Below are 14,409 nucleotides of genomic sequence, written 5' to 3'. Positions count from 1 at the left end.
CAAATGGCCGACTCAGAAAAGCCTGTGGATTTAGTCTTTATATTCTCCTAGCCACACTGGGAGAATACTGAGCAGGGTGGTCCACTGCCCCACAGAAGACAGCAGCCCTCACATTGCAAAGTATTGCAGCCTATCTTTGCATCATCCAGACAGCGCAAGGGGAGGAGTCAGCATTGTAAGAACCCTGCCAAATCAAACCAAACCACCTTCTGTTCCAATATCCTGTTTACCACAGCAGGCAATAAAATATATTTGGATGGGAAACCCTCAAGAAGAACATGAGGACAACAGTCCTCTCCCTCTGCTGTCCCCCAGCAACTGGCCATTCAGGTGGCAAATAACCATCTTGCCTTGTTGTCACCAGTAAACTTACCATTGGTGAATTTGTCTATGATTCACTTTCATTTGCTTTATTTTATTTTATTTTAATTAATTTTTTTAAAAAAATCTTATTTATTGATTTTTCACAAAAACAAAAAAACTCTACAAATTTTAACATAAACCGTAAGTTATTTTATCAGTTGACTTCACGTCCTCCCCTTCCACGCTTTCCATATTTACCCTTGAAACCTGCACTATTCAATACATCCATTTAAACCTATTTATCTTTAAAAAATTAACGCTCATATTTCAAGTCCTGCTCACGTTTTCATCTCGCTTTAGCAACACTTGAAATGCTTTATAAAAGTTCCTTAGTTTTCATCATTTGGGTCTCTAATCTTTGCTGTTAATCTTGCCAGTTCCGTGTATTCCAACGTTTTCCAAAGCCATTCTTCCTTTGTTGGGACTTCTCCTCCTTTCCATCTTTGGGAATTACAGTATTCGTGCTGCTGTCATTAAATACATAAATGTTAATAAACGTTTTTAATTAAACTAAGCTATGTATAGACTAAACTATGTATAAGGCATTTATAAACTGCTTAATACGCTTAAGCTGTGTACCGTATTTAAAAAAAAGATCGCTACCATTAAGACCAAAATGCAACCTAAAACCAATAAAGCATTAGAATAAAGGCAGATAAAAGTAAGTAACAGAGGGATTCAGGAGATTTTGGAGCCATCTAAGCTTCAGCATCAGTAAAAAATGAATGGCGAGCTCTTGGATGTAAAATTATTAAGTTGCTGGATAGGATATTCAGATCCAGGGCCTCCATGTTAGCATTGTCAAGAAATACTACCTGTTTTGCATGCAAGGCCAGTAGGACAGGCAGAGCTCAGAAGCCTCAAATGGCAGACAAGACAGTGATGCCAGGAGAACAGGTTTAGATCTGCTAGATACTAGGAAACATTAAGGGACAATTATGATCTTTGTGCTAAGTGATGCAGGTGCAGCCGGCTTTCATTCCCAGTCGGTGGACCAGAGTGAACACTCCTTGACTCTGGTCCTCCAACTATGCTCCACCTCCCAGCCTGCCCAATTGGCCAATTCAAATATTGATGTGGGTGGGCTATCCAGCCGTCCAATGGCTGGCCACACCAAAAGGAATTTCACCCCCCAGGGATGGAGGGGAAGCCTGTGACAGGTCACAGCTGCTGCCCACTCCCGAGCAGGGTAAGCAGCCATTATGGGACAAGGCAAGTCTATAAAAAAGGGACAGGTTCCATGTGAAAAGAATCGGAACCAAATTGCCAGAACTTGATATAAAAAATGGTTTGCAGAGCTTATTGCTCACCAAGGATCAAGCTGTGCATAATGTTCAGAAAGAGCAACATCGGAAGCAATTTTCAACAGTATGGAAAGAAAAGCGTTATTTACTCCTTCCCCCGTGCCACAGTCCAATCTGGCTGGTGGTGGGGTGTGGCAGCAGCTTTTTAGGCAAGGTATAGACAGTTGTAAGGAGGTGTTCCACACAATGTATAGTTTGATCCTAAGTTCTCCGTTAGCTGGGAAGGAACACTAATGCCACACAGAGCTCTTGCATGACCAGGATTCTGCAAAGTACAGAATGACGTGTATTTGCTCAATTTGTATAGTTTACATGGAGCACTGGATATGGGTGGCGCTGTAATCTAAACCACAGAGCCTAGGACTTGCCGATCAGAAGGTCGGCGGTTGGAATCCCCGCAACGGGGTGAGCTCCCATTGCTCGGTCCCTGCTCCTGCCAACCTAGCAGTTTGAAAGCATGTCAAAGTGCAAGTAGATAAATAGGTACTGCTTCGGCGGGAAGGTAAACGGTGTTTATGTGTGCTGCTCTGGTTCGCCAGAAGCGGCTTAGTCATGCTGGCCACATGACCCGGAAGCTGTCTGCGGACAAACACCGGCTCCCTCAGCCTATAGAGTGAGATGAGCACACAACCCCAGAGTCGTCCGTGACTGGACCTAACAGTCAGGGGTGTCTTTACCTTTACATGGAGCTCAGGAGTCATCTTTCTTACTGGAGATTTGCGTTCTCTGGGTGCAAAATCTTACTGTTTTATTGTCTCTGCACACAGCTCTGGTGAAGATCTGTGACAGGCACAGGGATGCAACTGGCATCATAGAGCAAAGGGGAGAAGATTCAATCTTTCTCTGCAACACTCACATTTAAAAACAGAGGCCCACATTCAATTGCCGAGACCTGAGCAATGCTGTGCGTAGCACCCACGCTGGTCTTTCTGTGTGGGTGCAACCGTCCACAAAGCCTATTCTCATAAACACCCGTGAGCCTGGAAGCCAGAAAGAAAATGCTAGCCTATGCTGACTCCGGCCTGCAGCAAGCTAGTTGCTTGCCTTCACTGTGTGCACAAAGCACAACTCACAGTGCACCCTTACAAGTAACACTAAGAAAGGATTAGTAGTTGCACATCAAACACCTCTCCCAGCACACAGCAGTATGTGTACACAGTGCACTAACCAGGAAATAAAGGTGCAGAAATTCAGCATGGGGCAGCCTTTTCCCACATCTTTTCTTACTGCCATGAAAGGATTGTGGCAGAAACCATCACAGGGGCCTTCAAAAGACCTGGGTGAGTGTACCCTATCCCTGACATCTATGGATGATTGCAGTGCCAGATTTCCTTTCCCCACATTGACATGCATCTATTCCCACCCACCCATCTGCAGGCTTCAAGTTCCCAAGCTATGTTTTCGTGCTGTGCATACAAGACACAGCCATAAACACATACGGGAAGCTCAGACCTCTGCCTTCCCTACTGGGTTTTCTGCTCATTAATCAGCACAACTTAATGGAGCTGTTTGTTCAAACAGAATAAGCCAGAGCCCTCATTAAGCCAGAAGTGTATGAGTGCTCTCTAGGAGAAAAAAAATTAAGAAAACAAAACTCTAACTCATGCTACAACCAGGCTTACAAATCAATGAATTGAGGAGGGCAGGGCTGTGGTCCACACCCAAGCTTCTCTATCATTCAGGGAATTGCAAGGGGCTTGAAAGACCATCTGGCTCAAATGTCTACTGGCTTCAAAATCAGCACAGGAGCCAATATCTTCTCAGCTGGGGAGCATGGCCTGAACCATTTTTTTGCCAGAATACAACACTAAACTAGGCAATTCCAAGAAGACTTTTGAGAAGCTACCACAGCTCAGTGGTAGAGCACAAGATTTGCATGCAGAAGGTCCCAGGTACAGCCCTGAGCACCTCCAGTTAAATCTTTAAATTGAAGTTTAACCTCAGGAAGAAATTTACATCAGAATCCACTTATTCAGGAAGTTTTGCATGGAAACTCCTGCTAAACTGAAGGGGGTGGAAATGTCTCCATTTTAGCAGAGCCTTGCACCTGACATCATTAGGCGACTGACAGGTAGGCACGCCAATCCTGAGCAAGGATTTCATCCCAGGTGCCTCCAGTCCAAGTTCAGTCCTCCTCCCCACTACATCACAACAGCTTCTGCCAGCCTTGGTGACCCCAACCAAAGTCTGACGGGGAAGGAAAAGAAAAAGGTGGTATCTGCATTGAAATCATTCTGAAACATGTCTGATTCTACCTCAAACCTAGTGGGCTTCTTTGCTTCTGCTGCCCCCATAAGAAGACTATCCCCTGAATCTAACACCCAAGAAGGCATCAAGGAGAGAAGCTAGAAGGTTTTAAACAGCCAGCCCACCCCAGAGACTGCCTTTTTGGCTCTGGGTTCCCATACAGATTCATCTTCAGCAGGGATGAGGGAACTGTAGTCATCTAGATCAGAGTTTCCCAAACTTGGGTCTCCATCTGTTTTTGGACTACAACTCCCATCATCCCTAGCTAGCAAGACCAGTCTTCAGGGATGATGGAGACTGTAGTCCAAAAGCAGCTGGAGGCCCAAGTTTGGGATTACAAATCCCACCATCCCAGACCACTAGCCATGCTGGCAGGGTCCGGTGTTCAACAACAGCTGTAGGACCACAGGTTCCCCATTCCCCGATCAACAAATGCAAGGCCATTAGCGCCATGACTGGAGCCGTTATGGGAAGCCAAAATGAAGAAAAGCTTGGCTTTGCCTGAAAATCTAAATATTCTTCACCAAAGAGAAAGTGGTGCTCTGGGGAACTCCCTCCCCCCCTCCAAGCCAGAATTCACTCCACAGCTTCATTTGGGACTTGATCTTCAGCAAATGGTGAGATTCCACATGTATCAGCAGAAAACACCATTATAATTTTTTTCAAGTGTAACCAGAAGCACTCACAACCAAGAGCATTAGTCTCTCCTGGAAAATCCAGGACCTGGAAACCACAGCCTGGAGGGAACTGTCAGCAAATCTTGCCTCAGGCTTGTCAGTACTGCATGAGGTTCCACTTTATTTCCTGGGATAATTCAAGTCTTCCCCCATCAAAATTGACCAAAAGCCCCACTAGGGACCAGAAGCATTTCTTTACAACCCTGCCTGATTGAGCAAATCAACTGCCTCGAGCTGGGAGCACACAACTGCCAAGGCAGAACAGGCGTGTTACACCATCTGCTGTTGACATGACAGTCCCGGGTCTTTAAATAGCCAAGGGTCAACCACAGGAGCTCAGAAAGCACGCATCTCCGTCCCAAGACACAGGCGTGCAATAGCAGCACACAAGACCCATCCAGCTGTCACCTCGCCCATCCCTGTCAGCCAAGCAAGGAGGTTTCCATCATACTTGGCAAAGGGAAATGTTCCAAGGGAGATGTTGCAAATGAAGGGCCATAGCTCAGTGGCAGAAGACCGGCTTTGCAGGTAGGAGGTCCCTGGTTCCGTCTCTGGTGTGTCCAGGTAGGACTGGAAACAGCTCTATTCTGAAAACCTATACAGCTGCTGCCAGTCAATTCAGACAATACAATAGCTGGAAAGACCGATGACCTGACTTGGTATAAAACAGCTTCCTATGTCCCTAAGAATACTTATCAATAGCAACTTTTTTATTTTTAAAAAAGCAGGTTTGCTAAACAACTTATCACAGAATCCCTCACTGAGAGACTTGCTGTAGCCACGGACCTGACTCTTTCATGAAAAGTAGAGGAAGCATCTTAGGATACACTACGAAAAAGAGTGACTCTACTTGCTGCTGGAGTTACAGAGACAATTCTCTGGAAGTACACTGGTCTTTGCTAATTTCCGCACAATGATTTCTTCCTAATCTCCCCTTGAATGCCTAGGAATTTACGCAGCCGACAGAATGGCAACCTTTCTCCAGCTCTGTTCTGTTCGCGTTTCAGGAATGATAAGAAAAGGCAACATGAAAAATCTAACAGTAAATCTAACACAGCCTTTGTCAGTCAGGTGTCCTCCAGATATATTGGTCTACAATTCACCACGGTAAGGGCTGGCGGAGAGCTGCAGTCGAAAACATCTGGAAGACCCAGGTTGGCAGAGGCTAATCATACAGACACACCACTTTAAAGTTATTTATCATCTTCCCCAGTGCCACTTTAAGACTCCACCTGCCATCACAAAGGCTTCCTGTAAAGGCAGACACAGAGCAAAGCACTGGACACACATTAGCCTATATCACTTGTACATCACAACAGCACAGCTTGCATTCTTGTTCCGATCAGTCAAAATAATTGCGAAATCACCCTTCAACTTCAACAAGACTCCTAGTGAATGCTGCAGTTTGTGAAGACTCAACTCAAAAAATGCTTTTGGGTCAGCAATGTTGCAGTGGGTGGGGAGTTAAGATGATGATGAAAGGATTCTTGTTAGGCCCTAGACCAAAGTTCAAATGCTCAGCACCAGCAACTCTCTGGACACTGCATTCTTGAGGAATGCAAAGCAGTTTGAGGCTCGCAGAAATCTGTACGATATCCAGCTCCTTACAAGCTGCAGCTGCTATTTTGGACTGTGAAGTCCAAGTTAAGTCACCATCCACTGAAGACTGCAAATTCCAAAATTGTTGATGTAAAGATGTGTTCAGGGAAGACAATGGCAAATTATACAAAGGCAAGAGGGATGGGGGGGGCTAGCACACTGTAACTCCCTCTTTGCTGGGGTCAGGTAAGGCCACTGAGTGGCAGACTGAAGCTCTAACATGCAAACCTCTCTCCAAGCTTGCTGAATCTAAATAATCCAACAGCCCACAGCATCTGAGCTGCAAACAATATCAGAGATGTCTGTCACTAAATACTAATATAAAATGTGGAGTGAAACATATCACAGGTAAATATTTTGTTTCAAGCCTAAGTAAACCTAATAGCTTCGGAGAATTCCAGCTCTTAGGTTAAACCCTGAATATTTTGCACCGTATCAAGTTTCTCTCTTTAGCCCACAGAAAACATGATACGTGCCAAAGCCATTGGCACCGTTAGTGCAAGCAAAATCCCTAGAAGGCGACAGCTTAAATCTTCTGAATTGTCATCAAGCCACAGACCCAGAAATTGATTCTTCCAAAGTCCTCCACGACAGCCTCATACATCCACTGTGCTTTCCTCTGTCCAGACAAAAAATGCAGTGCCAAAGCAGAAAAAGAACCGGCTGTCTAAACTTCAGCCCGACCTGAAAATTTCACATTGCCCAAAACTGCAGAATTTAGTTAAGCTGCAGTTCAGTTTGCTACCCAAACCAGGAGAACAAGAATCTTAAGACACCGTGGACCTTGCTTCAGTGACGCAACTGGGAACTTGCAAATGAAAGAGGACAGGATTAGATCTGAAGTGGGGAAGGCAGAGGAAGGATGCTGCAATTCTACTCAGGATGGAAAAAGCAGAGAAAGAACCCAAGGATGCTGTCCTTCCTCTACAGGGGCAGCCCGCTAGCTAAGGGTGGCAAGAGATGAAGCAAACCAACCAGTGGATGGCGTGCAATTATCTTTCTCCACCACCCCTTCCAACTTCAGTGTCTCAGGCTAGCACCTGGGAGAGAAAACTTGTTTCAACTGGTGTTACCTGGTGGTGCACCTGCCCTCGCGCTCGGCTCTGCTGGCAGCTCCATTAATCCCCCCCTGGCAAACCACCCACAATATTGCTGCGCTCCCAAGAGTCAGGTATGCACCTGGAACAGAGCCAGAAGAATTCAGATGTGGAACCACAGCCAGGAGAGGGGAGCTCAGGGTCAGCCGGGCCATGGCTGGGGACACACACCTGCCACCATGTCAGAAGTGCGTAGACACAAGTGTTCCGAAGTCTGCAGTGCCAAAGGGGATTGGTGGGGTGGCAAAGGAAGGGGCCACCTTACCACCACCTCAGCTCTTTGGCAGAAAACTCAACTCTGCAAAATACTGAGGAAAATTCTGAAGCGGGGGCGGGAGGGGGCCGGGAGAGGGTTGCCCCTCTGCCAAAAGGCGGGGGCGCAGGCCACTTCACGCTCACATCCTTGCACATCACAAAGCACCACATCCACGCTCCAAAATACGCACTTCTCTACCTTTCAAACAGTGCAACCTAAAACTGACACATACACACACACCCCGCGCGCGCGCCGCCCTACTAGCCATTCCTGCAGACCGGCTGTTTAACCCCTTCCTTCCCTCCGCTTCTCCCAAGCCAAATCCAAGTACTCACAACCCGTGGGAGCCGATCCTTTCCCCGCCCGCCTGGAGGAAACCTACTTCCTCCGCTCTTGGTTATGCCCCCCTCAGTTAACCCCTTCTTGCCTGCACAAGACCTCTCTCCCATCTCTGGAGTGGGCCCGCCAGTCCGCGACACCCAGCCTCCCCCACCACCACCACCACCCCACCACTACCCCGCACGCCCTCCGCTCTTCTCTTGGGGCGATCGCTGGAGCGCAAAGGCCACCTCCTTTGCGCCGCGCTGCGCGAGCCCTCCCGTCGGGGCGGCGACCACCGCCCGCCCGTCCAGGGCTCGTTCCTTCGGCGGCGGCGTCCTTTCTACTTACCAGCCGGTGCGAGGAATCTCCGCGCCACCGCCGCTGCTGCCGCCCGGCTGTCATCTTGCTGGAAGCGCGGAGAGGAGGAGGAGGAGGAGCCGGCGCAGAGAGCGCGGAGCTGCCGGTCGGGGAGCGTGTGCGGGAAGATAGGGAGAGAGGGAGGGAGGCGAGGCTGGCCCGGCCGATGGGAGGAGAAAGGGAGGGCAGGAAGGAAGCCGGAGCCACAGCCGCGCACTCCTCCTCCTGCCCGTTGTTCCCTCCTCTTGGCCGGAGCGTGCGTCCCCCCCGAGCGAAGGCGAGACGCAGACCGTCCACTTCCAAGCGCGCACCGGCCGACGGACAATGGCAGCAGGGGAGCCGGCTGAGGGGCCGCCCTCCACGTGCTGGCTCTGAGGACGGCAGCCGTCGCTAGAGGGCCTTCGGGAGACCGCAGGAGGAGGAGGAGGAGGAAGAGAATCAGCGGACCGGGAGCCCTTCGTCGCGGCAGAGGCGGCGACGTCAAATCCTAAATCAAACTCGCGTCGCATAATCAGTCGGTAGCACGACCTGGCGGAGGAGGCGGCCCGCTTTCATAATTACACATAAAGCAGCTCTCGTGGCACCTTTTAGAGACAAGCAAGATTCACCACCTTGTGCCAGATGAATTGTGGCATAAGCCTTTCCTATATTGGAGTCCTGTCCAACAGAAGCAGGAAGGGCTTGTTATTACATTGATGTGCCACCTTTCTTCCAAACAGCTCAAGGTGGCCTACATAGTTCTCCTCTACATTCTGTTCTCACAACAGCCCTGTGAGGTAGAGAGACTCTGGCTGTGAACACACCATACATGTAAAGCACATTACTGTACTTCCCCTAAGAATTCTGGGAACTGTCTACTGGAAATTGTGGCTCTACGAAAGGTTAACTAGTTTAAATATACAGCCGTACCTTGGATCCCAAACACCTTGGTACTCGGATGTTTTGGCTCCCAAATTTCGCAAACCTGGAAGTGAGTGTTCTGGTTTGCGAACATTCTTTGGAACCCAAACGTCCAACGGGGCTTCTGCAGCTTCCGATTGGCTGCAGGAGCTTTCTGCAACCAATCAAAAGCCGCACTTTGGTTTTCGAACGTTTTGGAAGTCGGAACAGACTTCTGGAATGGATTCCGTTCGACTTCCAAGGTACGACTGTATGGCGTTTATGCAGCCTACAACTGCCCCAAAGTCACCCAGTGTGCTTCCTGGCCAAGTGTGGATTTGAACACTCGTCTCCCAGGTACCAGTCCAGTACTAACAACTGCGGCACACCGATTCTCATCATTGGCTAACCAGGCCCAACGAAGTATTGCCTTCAATTGGGCCAAATGACCATGAAATGGAAAAGGCATAATAATCTGCAACTTCTGCCTATGGGCTCAAGTGAATATGAGATAACCAGAGTGACCAGTATCAACAGCTGTGGCCGTAAATTTTTTACAGTTCTTAAACTAAGGCTGCAATTCTCTACTCAATGGATTTCTGAGCAGACATTTATAGGATCGTTCTGTTGGCTTCCAATCCTAAACACTATTGCTAGGGCGTTAAGTCCCATTCGAGACTTTTTTAATTTATTTAAAAATATTTATATGCTGCTCTATCTTCCTACATGCTAAAAATATATACAGTCATACCTTGTGTTGCATTTGCTTCAGGTTGAGCATTTTCAGGTTGCGTAATGTGGCAACCTCGAAGTACCGGAAAGGGTTACTTCCAGGTTTCGCCACTCGCGCATGCGCAGGCGCTCAAAATGACATCACGCGCAAGCGCAGAAGCGGTGAATTGCGACACACGCAGATGCGGGTTGTGTTCTGCTCAGGTTGCGAACGGGGTTCCAGAACAGATCCCGTTCGCAACCAGAGGTACCACTGTAGTGCCTTCACGCTGTGTGTCAGCAACAGTGTGAGAAACAGCAGGCAGGCCCAGGCAAACTGCTTAACGAGATAAAGAGGTGTTGTGAAGTGCCTCCCCATCCACCCCCAACCCATTAAACAGGCCTGCAACAAAGTTCAGTGGTGGGTGAGGCCCTTCCCATAGCAATTTAGTAAACCACCATGTAGAATCCCTCTGCTTCTACCCCTCTATTAAACATGCATGCAGGAAGGTTTAAGGGGGCTCCTCTGTAAGGTGTATCCCCCTCCTTTAAGGGACTTAGGAGGGGAGGGGCTTGGGGTGGCTGTGGTGGGATAGGCAAGGGGGTGGGTGAGGCTTAAAGGGGGAGGATTTGGTCAGAGGCAGGGGGAAGGACAGAAGGGTATGCAAAGCTGGCGAGTAGGGGCAGCAGTCCTTATTTTAAAAAAAAACCAAGCTGGTATACAGCAAATCATTATGCTAAAGAACAAAGACAATGAATCAGTATAATACCATAAAATAGTGATGCATATGCCATTTCACCTGACAGCAGTGTGTGCAGGCTGCATTGTTGGCATCCATCTGTCTTGAGAGGCAATGGATGAGTGTACCTGCGGGTGGGGTGAGGTCAAACCGTTGGAAAGTTTCAGTGCCTGCTGTGGCTGCAGAGACCGGTACAGGAGAGACATGTTTTTTGCAGCTCGGGCAGATGAAAATGTTCCATGGCTTCTCTACATTACTGATCAGAAAATGCCTGCTTGGGCAAATATATTGGAAAGCACTTGGCAAGAAGGGAGTACAGTTTGCATGTCAGTCTTCTGAGTAAACAGGCACAGGGTTGCGCTGTAAGTGCTTTGTGCACGTTAAAAGGATACATCCCTGCCCAATATTTAAATAAAAGTAGATGCAAGAGACACAAAAGGAAAGCCAATCGAGACAGGGCACCTCCATAAGAGTGAACAGCCGTTGCAGGCCTGCTGGATCAGGCCAATGGCCCATCTGGTGCAGTATCCTGTTATCAGATGCCTCTGGGAAGTCCGAAAGCAGGATCTGAGCACAACAGCACTCTCCCCTCTTGCAGTTTCCATTAGCTGGTATTTGGAGGGATACTGCATCCAAGAGTAGAAGGAAAAATCACCATTGTGAGTAGTTGGCACTGAGAGCCTTTCAGAGCTCTGTTCTTTGACTGACTGGCTGATCAAGTAGAAGTCCTAGGAAGGAGAGAAAATCTGTTCCCTGGTGATCCCTGTCCTTACCCCAAGGGTTGAATCCTGCACATCAGGCATTAAAGAAAGGGCTGGGGCAGATTACCTCCAAGGCCGCTTCCAACCCGATGAATTTCTATAGCTAGCGCCTGCCCATTGCCCAGTTTAATATCCCAATATCTAGAAAGGAAAATTAGCAGGCAGTGGACCGTTCTGCCTCTGCTCACATTCCCAAATAATGGATGTACATCACTGGATGCCCTAAGTTAAGGCTGAGTTAAGGCAGACCACATCCAAGCCACAATGTGGCAAATTTATGGGTGGTTGAAAGCAGATTTGTATTACACAGTAATTAAAAGCAACAACCCTTAATTCTAAAATACTACTTAAGAACTTAAGTAGAGCTTCGCTGCATCAGACCAATGGCTCATCTAAGTCTTCCATCCCGTTCTCACAATAGCTAACCAGATGACTATGAGAAGACCACAAGCAAGACTTGAGTGCAACTGCTCTCTCCCAGCAAATGGTATTCAGAAGCATTCTGCCTTTAGCACAAATAACAAAGTTCGTAACAAGAGATAGCCGTATCCTCCATTAATTTTAAGGGTAGTTTGAAGTCATCCGTGTTGGCGGCCACACTGCGTCTTGTGTTAGTGGATTCCATAATTGAACTATGTAATGTGTACTTCCTTCATAGATTTTAGTATTATGAGAAACTGAGAGAAACTTAACTCTGCCCACTTTATCTGCACACGCATAATTTTATGCATCTCTGTTACACTTCACTTTTTTGTAACCAAAAAAAAGCCCCAAATGTAAACACACACAAAACCCCCTTTCCTCAGAAGGGAATTGCTCCAGTACTTTGATCATGTTAGTTACCCTTTTCTGAACCTTTTCCAGCTCTGCAGCCTCCTTTTTTGAGGTAGAAGGGTGACCAGAACTGTATTCCAAGTATAGTCACATCATAATGTTGTATACAGGGACGCGGGTGGCGCTGTGGGTTAAAGCCTCAGCGCCTAGGGCTTGCCGATCGAAAGGTCGGCGGTTCGAATCCCCGCGGCGGGGTGCGCTCCCGCTGCTCGGTCCCAGCGCCTGCCAACCTAGCAGTTCGAAAGCACCCCCGGGGGCAAGTAGATAAATAGGTACCGCTTACCAGCGGGAAGGTAAACGGCGTTCCGTGTGCGGCTCTGGCTCGCCAGAGCAGCGTTGTCACGCTGGCCACGTGACCCGGAAGTGTCTTCGGACAGCGCTGGCCCCCGGCCAATAGATGTGAGATGGGCGCACAAACCCCAGAGTCTGTCAAGACTGGCCCGTTCGGGCAGGGGTACCTTTACCTTTACCTTTAATGTTGTATACAGTGGTACCTCGGGTTAAGAACTTAATTTGTTCTGGAGGTCCGTTCTTAACCTGAAACTGTTCTTAACCTGAGGTACCACTTTAGCTAATGGGGCCTCCCGCTGCCGCCGCACGATTTCTGTTCTCATCCGGAAGCAAAGTTCTTAACCCGAGGTACTATTTCTGGGTTAGCAGCATCTGTAACCCGAGGTTAAGAACTTAATTTGTTCTGGAGGTCCGTTCTTAACCTGAAACTGTTCTTAACCTGAAGCACCACTTTAGCTAATGGGGCCTCCTGCTGCTGCCGCGCCGCCACTGCATAATTTCTGTTCTCATCCTGAAGCAAAGTTCTTAACCTGAGGTAATATTTCTGGGGTAGCAGAGTCTGTAACCTGAAGTGTATGTAACCTGAGGTACCACTGTAATGGCATTGTGATTTTGACGGTTATAGTTTTCTATCCCTTTTCTCAAGATCCTTTAAATGGAATTCACCGTTTTCACAGCTGTTGCATACTGGATCAGCACCTTCTAAGAGTTATCCACTATGATCCCGTCTTTTTCCTGGTCAATCACTGCCAGTTTGGATCCATAAGTGAATATATATATATTAGGATTTTTGCCCCAATGTGTATACTTAGTTACATTGATTCACATTCACCTAATTTTAATGCTTGTTCATTCGGTTTAGAGAGAACCTTTTGGAATCCCTCCAATTTCTTTTTTGTTCTTACTACCCTGAGCAATCTGATGTCATCAGCAAGCTTGACCACCTCACTGCCCACCCCAAACGCCATGTCATTTACAGTGGCGTAGCGTGGGTTGTCAGCACCCGGGGCAAGGCAAGTAATTTGCACCCCCTAACCCCTAACCTGCCGCCGCTGCCAGCTTCTTCTTGCTGCTGCCTGGGCTGGTCTGGTGTGGTTCTCTCCCGCGCTCAGCGTTGCGCTGGGCGGCCGCTGCACTGTCCCTCCCCCAGATAGTCCCTCGCTCTCTCTCCGCACCGCACGCCTGGCACCCACCCCCTCCACAGTGGGCGGCGACCCAGCGGCTCGGATCAGATTCGCACAGCCAGCACTGCAGTGAGAGAGAGTGAGTGAGCCAGGTAGGGGCAGAGAGCTGCGAGTGCGAGCGCCCCCCCCCAGATGTTGTGCCCGGTGCGGCCGGCACCCCCTGCACCCCCCACGCTACGCCACTGGTCATTTATGAACAAGTTAAAAACTACCCATCCACAGGGGAATCCGCTATCTACATCTCTCTATTAGGAGGACTGTCCATACATTCCTACCTGTTTCTTAACCAGTCACTGATCCATAAGAGGACCCTCCTTTTATTCCATGACTGCTGGACTTATTTCGGCGAACAACTTAAAGCTTTTTGAAAGTGTTAAGTGCATAATGTCAACTTGATCACCTCTACCTCTATGCTTGTTGACACTCTCAAGGAACTCTAAAAGGCTAGTGAGGCAGTCGTGACTCTTGTGGAAGCCATGCTGGTTCTCCTTCGGAACAATAAGCAATATTCTGAACACTCTTGATGTGTAACAAGCTCCAAGATAGCTTGAGAAGGCCACATGAAATGGTGCATGGAGCATTTTCCTCCTATGCATTCTTTTCTTGCTATTTCCCCCCCTTTCAACTACCTGATTGAAAGCATACAAGTGACAACAGAAACTAGCAAAATGTCAAAACACCCACAAGCATGGAAAATTAGGCTTTCCACAGAAGACAGGGCTTTTATAACTGTGTGCTTGTGTGCATGTGGAAATCTTTTGTCATTACCTAGAAAATGAACTATTTTG

At 48.1% G+C, this 14,409-nt stretch overlaps 1 protein-coding gene across 1 annotated transcript in view; it reads right to left on the bottom strand.

Moving 5' to 3' along the window:
- The window catches only part of MID2 (midline 2), a 202,661-nt gene extending 194,038 nt beyond the window's left edge, over positions 1-8,623 (bottom strand). Inside the window, exon 1 of the mRNA XM_082207565.1 lies at positions 8,213-8,623. The gene's annotated coding sequence lies outside the window, so the exon portion shown is untranslated. The remainder of the gene's footprint in view (positions 1-8,212) is intronic.
- Positions 8,624-14,409: the final 5,786 nt, after the last annotated feature.

Source organism: Podarcis vaucheri (genome assembly GCF_965113315.1).
Source record: "Podarcis vaucheri genome assembly, chromosome: Z".
Classification (NCBI taxonomy): Eukaryota; Metazoa; Chordata; class Lepidosauria; order Squamata; family Lacertidae; genus Podarcis; species Podarcis vaucheri.
This window is presented reverse-complemented; position numbering and strand designations above follow the sequence as displayed.